The sequence below is a fragment of the Bubalus kerabau genome, chromosome 18 (assembly GCF_029407905.1).
Source record: "Bubalus kerabau isolate K-KA32 ecotype Philippines breed swamp buffalo chromosome 18, PCC_UOA_SB_1v2, whole genome shotgun sequence".
Lineage (NCBI taxonomy): Eukaryota > Metazoa > Chordata > Mammalia > Artiodactyla > Bovidae > Bubalus > Bubalus kerabau.
In genome coordinates, this window is record NC_073641.1 from 1,849,263 (window position 1) to 1,858,648 (window position 9,386).

The following is a 9,386-nucleotide window of genomic DNA, read 5'->3' on the forward strand; positions in this document are numbered from 1 at the left end:
TAGCATCTTGGAAGGCTACGTGACAAGGAAAAGAAATGAAAAAATGCCCTATGGGATGGAACCAAAAGAGTGCAGAAGGCATTCCAGTGAAAAGAAATCAGAGAAGAAAGTGGGGACCAAGCAATGAAGGGATTTGGTCATATCTTCACTATGATGGGAAAATACAAGAGCAGTTGGAGCAGGGAGGTGATAGAATTGCATCTGCATCTTAAAAAGGTCATCTTGCTCCACATCACTCATGATTGGACAGACTCAACTCCAAACTACAACGAGGTACCACGTCACATTAGTCAGAATGGTCCTCATGGAAAAGTCTGTAGATAACAAATGCTGGAGAGGATGTGGAGAAAAGGGAACTCGCCTCCACCGTTAGTAGGAATGTGAGTTGGTAGAGCCACTATGGAAAAGAGTATGGAGGTTCCTGAAGGATCTAAACCTAAAAGTACCATATGATTCAGCAGTCCCACTCCCAGGCACATATCCACCAAAAGTATAACTGAACAAGATACATGCACCATCTGTGCACATATATCTGTGTGTGCACGCAGATGCGCGCGAGCTCGGGCGTTCGCCTGCAAGGATGGGGGGGTGGGGGTGGGGGTGGGGCTGGGGGTAGGGCTGGGGCTGGGGCTGGGGCTGGGGCTGGAGCTGGTGCAGCCCCCCGGGGATTGCCTGAGGCACGCCAAGGGAGCCCCAGACGGAGACCCGCGGGACGGTCCTCTGGTTTCCTGGAAGCCAAATGCAGAGGGGCTCGCGGGCCGCGCGGAGGCACCCCAGGTCTGCAGCGGGAGTCGGTGCCCTGGCCACCCACCCCCAGGAGGGGTTGGGGTCCGGGAGCCCAAGAGTTGGGACGTGGGGGCGGAGGCTAAAGGAGAGGGAAGGCAAAGAGCCTACAGCACCCGGTATTCCCAGGCGGTCTCCCATCCAAGTAAGAACCAGGCCCGACCCTGCTTAGCTTCCGAGATCAGACGAGACAGGGCGCGTTCAGGGTGCTATGGCCTTAGACGGAGGCCGCTGCCGCCCGGCGCCCTAAGAGCCCTGCGCTGCGCCTCCCTTTCGCTCTGACCTGCCGGTCAGCCATTCCGACTACAAGTAATTTTACTCCTTCCCCTTTCTCTCCCTGCTTTCTGAGAGTCTCTCTCCTTCCATACTCGATGGTGTAATGAATGGATGCCTTAGATCATTTTCCCTCAACATTTTTTTCTCTTTATTTTTACATTGATTTCTATGAATTCATCTTCAAGTTTATGGATTATTTCTGCCAGCATCTCATATGTGCTATTGAACCTATCAATTTTTCATTTCAATTATTTTAGTTTTCAAATCCAGAATTTATGTTAGTTTCCTTTAAAAAAAATAATTTGTAGCTCTTCATTGGGTCTCTCTGTTTGTTGACTTAGTATCATACTGTCATCTAATTCTTCAAACATGGTTCCATTATTTCATTTTGTAGTTATCATTATTTTGATATTTTATCTTTTGACCTTCATACTGAATTTATAAGTGATATACTTATATGAGTTATCAGTGGTATGTTATACAAATGCTTTACTCACCACCATTACAACATTAGAGTTTTCTGATTTTAACTGTATACTTACCTGTCCCAGCAGGTTGATAAAGAATCCAAGCCTAAAGCCCCTTTAAGGAGGAGGCAAGCTTGCTTGCTTTTTCACATTCTTTGGCCTAAGACAAGTAGGCATTGTAGGGAGCAGTATCTCAGGTTCAAGGACATTCCTCTTTTTGAGCTTTGGATGTATGCTATAGGAAAGGGTCTGGGCAAAACGCTCACATCCTTGAGATGTTTTTTGTCTATTCTCAGAGGCTAGTTGAGACGTATATATGGCCCCACTTAAATTAATGAGCCCCTTCTGATGTCTGTGTCAGAAGCTTTTTCTGTCACCTTCACTTTAAATAAAATATACACAAAGCTCTGAGTGACTGAGACTGTCTTTGGCCCCAGAGTAATATCTTCTTCTTCAGACACCATGAATCCAGTGGCATCGGTCACCGTTGACTGCTAGGTTATCATCTTGGGGGCTTGTCCAAGATCTTCAAGACAAGGTAAGAACACTCAGAGTTGAGATTCTTTTGCTCGTTTACTGTGGTCTCTACTTTACTACGGAGAAGGCAATGGCACCCCACTCCAGTACTCTTGCCTGGAAAAATCCCATGGGCGGAGGAGCCTGGTAGGCTGCAGTCCATGGGGTCGCTAAGAGTTGGACACGACTGAGTGACTTCACTTTCCCTTTTCACTTTCCTGCATTGGAGAAGGAAAGGGCAATCCACTACAGTACTCTTGCCTGGAGGATCCCAGGGGCGGGGGAGCCTGGTGGGCTGCCAACTCTGGGGTCTCACAGAGTCGGACACGACTGAAGCAACTTAGCAGCAGCAGCAGCAGCAGCAGCAGCAGCTACTTTACTAAATCAGAAGCATGTGGACTGAACTTCTTTTCCCCAGTCAGCTTTTCCTGGTCCCTCTGACCATTTCATATCTGCTTGGGGAATTAAAGTTATTAACCTCGTGTGCCGGATTGTAGACTTTCAAGGGACTTGCAATCCATGCTGTTATTGTGCTTTTCTAGCAAGGCCCCCATTCCAAGTTTTACAGGACACTGCAGACAGGAGCACTTTAGGGAGCGAGCTGGAGCTCTAGCTCCAGGGACATCTCTCAGACTGGAAATCACCATCCTGACCCCACAGACACACAGGCAAGTTCTTGTCGTGGCTATGCCTCTGGACTATATGGATTGAGGCATTGCTGGTGAGCATGAGATTCCTGAGGACACAGATTGGGACACCCCAGATTTGGGCAGATTGAAAGCGCATTGGGCTTCTTCCCTTAGTAGCGCTAGCTCTTAGCAGAGCAGACGAAGCCCTCCAGTGGCTCTTGTCTCAACTCCTTAGGTATTCTTTTTGTACAGTCTGAGGGACAGGAATCAAAAGGATGATGTTGGCACTCCATGCATATGAAGGATTAGTTTTTCCTCGCAGGCGGGCCCTCCATCGCCTCCTTTGTTATTAAATAGACTCGTGTGGCCACTCTCAGGAGGATGTCTTGGGTTTTCTGTTCATCCCTTTATGACTTGCCACTTATACTGTTATGAGGAATGTGCGCAGGTACACAGAAGTTGGGTGCTTCCCCTAGTGGTCTTGGCTCGGCGAGCATCCGGAAAACTACTCTGTTCCACCCCAGGTGGTGCCGGAATAAAAGGGAAATCAAACCAAGGTTTTAATGGTGAGGACCTGGACATCAATCTGGGATGCCATCAGGTCTAACCCTGGTGCATCTCCACCATGCCTGGGTGGTAGAATGAGGGGGGGTGGGAGTAGAACACCTTCACCTGTAAGAGACAGGTTAGCTCTGGCCAGGGAAGGAAGCTTAGGTGGAAAATCAGTCTCCAACCCCGTCTAGAGCAGGGGCAGACACCTCTGGTAGAAAAAAGCCATGGCACTGGGCACTGCTTTTTTCTCTCTTACAGATGGGGCCTAACAGTCCAGAACCACCCCCACCCCTTGAATAATATCTTGAAAAACTGGGATAATTTTGATCCTCAAGGCCTAAAAATCCCTTATATATGGGGTTTCTTTGCTTTAAGAGACGACCTCACCTGCCCAGAGAGATAATCCCTGCTGGGACATCTTCTCGATCAGTCTACCCCTGTCATCAGAGCCAATTTGATCACTCTCTGGTTTAAATTTTAGCTATGAAGCTATGACTACATGAAGGAGAAATGACATTTTGAACCCTGAATGGCCATGTGTATTCTTTAGACTCCGGAGAAAACTAGGTAAAATGGAATCTTTTTGAAATTGCAAAACTGGTTCCTTTTGCACATGTAATTACTAAAAGTTTGACTTGTGAAAATACTCTTTTGGGGAGCTCTGATCCTGCCTGAGAAACAGAAACATGCCTGGGGAAAAACCTGAGTTAACTCTTATCATGTCCTTGAGATACACAGCCCACTCGATCCGGGACTCCAGCCATGAGCTGGAACTCAAGCCAAGAAAATAAAAGGGACAAAGAGACAATTTAAATTTCAGGTGGAAAACTGTGAGGTTTCTGTCTGTCCAGATTTGTGTGTGTCTCGGTGTATGTCTCCATCCTTGGAAAAAATTGCTAAAGGCTAAGTGGTTCAATGAGCTCTAATTAATTGGCCTAAAGAGAAGTAAGTGCTTACAAATCAAACAATTCTAAATTCAAGGAAATTAAAGTAAATGAATTCGAGGCTTGTGTGAACTGGGAAATAATCATTATTGTATTGATACATGATACTGATGTTTGTTTATTGATCTAATTAACAGAGACATTGTGCAGATACTTTTATAAATGATATAACTTTGGGTGATTTATCCTTACCAATCGACAGAATGATGATGTAAAGTACAAGTCATGGTTTCTGAAGAAAAGTAAGATGTGTGTTTTTAATAAAAAGTAATAAGGAATGGAATTACATTCTATTAAGGAAAAGCAAAGTAAGTCTAAACGTACAGGTGGCTGTCCTCTAAGTGGACAAATGAAGTGACGAATACAGAAAGTGCAAAAAGGTGTGTTGCAAGTGAAAGAAGAGTTTTGTGCATGCTACAAGTTTGTTAAGACATTAAACTGCCTTTGAAGTCTTATTGTGACTATGACTAAGTGAATAACTATTGTTTCCCAGTGAATATAAGCTGTTACCAAACTGGAATTTGGTTTTCTCTCACTGATTAAAAGAACAAAGTTTTCTTGGAATGTGGCTTTTGATAACAGACTACAGCACATATGAACACAGCTCATTCTGCTTCTACAAAAGTTAACGCCTCTTCAGGGAATTTAAAATGGATTAAAAATGGCCATAAACCAAAGGGTTGGGGCTATGAGAGGTCCAACGTGGCCACTTGGCTTTTCCTGGCTCCCTGACAAACCTCATTTTTATTTGATAATGCCTTTCCTGGCTTCAGAATTAATATCTCAGAATAGAAAAAATGGTTAAAAGGTGCTTTCCACAATCTCCAGTGATCAGGGCACCCACTTTGCTGGACAGGTCATACAGACATTCACAAAAGCTTCATGAGTTTCTTCGAGACTACTGCTTTCACTGATGTCCTTGGCCATTGGGCAAGGACAGCAGAACAAAGGGATCAATTGCATGGGATGGAGTAGACTGCTAAATATGACCGCAATTTTCACGACTTTTTGTCTGACATATTGTTGATTTTTACTCTGTGTTTTCAGATATAAAGAAGCACTTCTCCTCGAGTTACTGGTCATTTAAAACAATCTAGTGATTTACTCCTACGGGTGAAATTATACCTTTTTTCTCTCTGCCTCATCCCTCCAGAAGCTGGAGACACTTGGGTTCTGAACAGCCTTATCAGGTAAATAAAAAGACTGTCTCCCGACATATACAGAAATCTCAACGTATACTGGGGAGCTCTAAAAGAAAAATCCACCTAACTGATGTCAGGCCTATGGCATCTATTATGTTTCACTGAATATTAAGTTCCAGTTTTTTAAGTTAAGGTCTGTATTTACTAAGACGCACTCCTGAGATAGTTCCTTGTGGTTATGTTACATTGCTAAGAGGTTTAATTAAGTTGTTAAAAAGGACATTCTGAGTTTGTTTCTAAAGCTTATCTCAATAACCAGTCTTTGAATCAAGATCAGATGCTCAGGATCTACAACCACGATATCAACAGCAAGCTATAGTCATTTAGCAAACTAAGTCAGATGACATGGAGATGTCACTGGGCTACACCTACTAGAAGTTCTTGACCTAACTTCTTACTTATGATTCTACTATTACTGCTATCGTTTTCTATATTGCCTGTTTCAAGAAGTGTTGTTCCTTACATTATCAAGTGTGTGACTGAGCCACTAAGTGAGTCACTGTATGACTTAGCTGGAAAAAGAAGAGAAGTGAAAAGCAAAGGAGATAAGGAAAGATATAAGCCTCTGAATGCAGAGTTCCAAAGAACAGCAAGGAGAGGTAAGCAAGCCTTCCTCAGCGATCAATGCAAAGAAATAGAGGAAAACAACAGAATGGGAAAGACTAGAGATCTCTTCAAGAAAATTAGAGATACCAAGGGGACATTTCATGCAAAGATGGGCTCGATAAAGGACAGAAATGGTATGGACCTAACAGAAGCAGCAGATATTAAGAAGAGGGGGCAAGAATACACAGAAGAACTGTGCAGAAAAGATCTTCACGACCCAGATAATCACGACGGTGTGATCACTGACCTAGAGCCAGACATGCTGGAATGTGAAGTCAAGTGGGCCTTAGAAAGCATCACTACGAACAAAGCTAGTGGAGGTGATGGAATTCCAGAGGAGCTGTTTCAAATCCTGAAAGATGATGCTGTGAAAGTGCTGCACTCAATATGCCAGCAAATTTGGAAAACTCAGCAGTGGCCACAGGACTGGAAAAGGTCAGTTTTCATTCCAATCCCAAAGAAAGCAATGCCAAAGAATGCTCAGACTACCGCACAATTGCACTCATCTCACATGCTAGTAAAGTAATGCTCAAAATTCTCCAAGCCAGGCTTCAGCGATACACGAACCGTGAACTTCCAGATGTTCAAGCTGGTTTTAGAAAAGGCAGAGGAACCAGAGATCAAATTGCCAACATCTGCTGGATCATGGAAAAAGCAAGAGAGTTCCAGAAAAACATCTATTTCTGCTTTATTGACGATGCCAAAGCCTTTGACTGCATGGATCACAATAAACTGTATAAAATTCTGAAAGAGATGGGAATACCAGAACACCTGACCTGCCTCTTGAGAAATCTGTATGCAGGTCAGGAAGCAACAGTTAGAACTGGACATGGGAAAACAGACTGGGTCCAAATAGGAAAAGGAGTACGTCAAGGCTGTATATTGTCACCCTGCTTATTTAATTTCTATGCAGAATACATCATGAGAAACGCTGGACTGGAAGAAACACAAGCTGGAATCAAGATTGCCGGGATAATATCAATAACCTCAGATATGCAGATGACACCACCCTTATGGCAGAAAGTGAAGAGGAACTCAAAAGCCTCTTGATGAAAGTGAAAGTGGAGAGTGAAAAACTTGGCTTAAAGCTCGACACGCAGAAAACGAAGATCACGGCATCTGGTCCCATCGCTTCATGGGAACTAGATGGGGAAATAGTGGAAACAGTATCAGACTTTATTTTGGGGGGCTCCAAAATCACTGCAGATGGTGACTGCGGCCATGAAATTAAAAGACGCTTACTCCTTGGAAGAAAAGTTATGAACAACCTAGATAGCATATTCAAAAGCAGAGACATTACTTTGCCAACAAAGGTCCGTCTAGTCAAGGCTATGGTTTTTCCTGTAGTCATGTATGGATGTGAGAGTTGGACCATGAAGAAGGCTGAGCACCGAAGAACTGATGCTTTTGAACTGTGGTGTTGGAGAAGACTCCTGAGAGTCCCTTGGACTGCAAGGAGATGCAACCAGTCCATTCTGAAGGAGATCAGCCCTGGGATTTCTTTGGAAGGAATGATGCTGAAGCTGAAACTCCAGTACTTTGGCCACCTCATGCAAAGAGTTGACTCTTTGGAAAAGACCCTGATGCTGGGAGGGATTGGGGGCAAGAGGAGAAGGGGACGACAGAGGATGAGATGGCTGGATGGCATCACTGACTCGATGGACGTGAGTCTGAGTGAAGTCCAGGAGTTGGTGATGGAGAGGGAGGCCTGGCGTGCTGCGATTCATGGGGTCACGAAGAGTCGGACACGACTGAGCGACTGAACTGAACTGAACTGACATAACATAAGAAATCCCCACATAATAGGAATTAAACTCAATATATGAGTTTTCTCATACAGTGTGATTTACTAGCGAAAAGCAACCACCACCCCACAACCTGAACTGCTCATGAATCCAGACTGAATGAGGCAGGCAGAATAATGTCTTATTTTAAGCCTCATTCCGAGAGAGAGAGATTTGTATGAATGATGTCTCTGTGAAATGAAGCAATATATTCTGGCCTCTTTATTTCCTGGTACTTGTATTTATTAACAGGAGAGATAAGAATGGCATATATTGTAAGCATCTTTTTAAAAAATTCCTCACCCAAAATATCTGGTATTAAACTCTGTAGTTCATGGCTGAAGGTCATGGATTATGGTTTCTGCTTAATTTACACATGAAGGCAGAGCTGAGGTCTCTATGGAAGGCTGTTAAACACTATAAGCAAACACAGAGATGGGGATATTGAAAAATATCAGTTATTACCAGATATTCGCAACTATCTGGGAAGACGAATGGATGATCTTTATGAAAATGTAACTCCAAACAACTGATCCACTTGAGGAGATAATTCAATTGGGAAATTAAGTAAGATTTGGTTGATTTACATTATTTACAACATATTCATTCAGTTACTTTGATAACTTCTGCCTCCTTAAGATTATTATTTACAATTCTGAAACACCATTCTTTTTTGACATTTAAATATTCAGCAAAATATGCAAAATAATATTTGCAAAGTATCTTGCAAGTACAAAAATAAGACACATACATATTCAGTTCAGTTCAGGCCCTCAGTCGTGTCTGACTCTTTGAGACCCCATGTACTGCAGCACACCAGGCCTCCCCGTCCCGTCACCAACTCCCGGAGTCCACCCAAACCCATGTCCGTTGAGTCCGTGATGCCATCCAGCCATCTCATCCTCTGTTGTCCCCTTCTCCTCCTCCCCTCAACCTTTCCAAGCATCAGGGTCTTTTCAAATGCGTCAGCTCTTCTCATCAGGTGGCCAAAGTGTTGGAGTTTTAGCTTCAACATCAGTCCTTCCAATGGACACCCAGGACTGATCTCCTTTAGGATGGACTGGTTGGATCTCCTTGCAGTCCAAGGGACTCTCAAGAGTCTTCTCCAACACCACAGTTCAAAAGCATCAATCCTTCGGCCCTCAGCTTTCTTTATAGTCCAACTCTCACATCCATACATGACTGCTGGAAAAACTATAGCTTTGACTAGACAGATCTTTGTTGCTCGTAAAGTAATGCTCAAAATTCTCCAAGCCAGGCTTCAGCAATACATGCGCCATGAACTTCCAGATGTTCAAGCTGGTTTTAGAAAAGGCAGAGGAACCAGAGATCAAATTGCCAACACCTGCTGGATCATCGAAAAAGCAAGAGAGTTCCAGAAAAACATCTATTTCTGCTTTATTGACTATGCCATAGCCTTTGACTGTGTGGGTCACAATAAACTGTGGAAAATTCTGAAGGAGACACACACATAATATAGCCAAATATTAATATGGCCTATCTTTGTGTGGAGAACAGTTAACAACATTTTTATGACATAGTAATAATATGATTCTTTAAAATCCATCATCTGTCCTATTAATTCTACAAAATATTACATTATTTGAGAGAGAAACATTAGAAAATA

General features: G+C 43.4%; 1 pseudogene; it reads right to left on the minus strand.

Annotated features, from left to right (window-relative positions):
* Nucleotides 1-887: 887 nt before the first annotated feature.
* On the minus strand, nucleotides 888-1,006 carry LOC129633443 (uncharacterized; annotated as a pseudogene).
* Nucleotides 1,007-9,386: the final 8,380 nt, after the last annotated feature.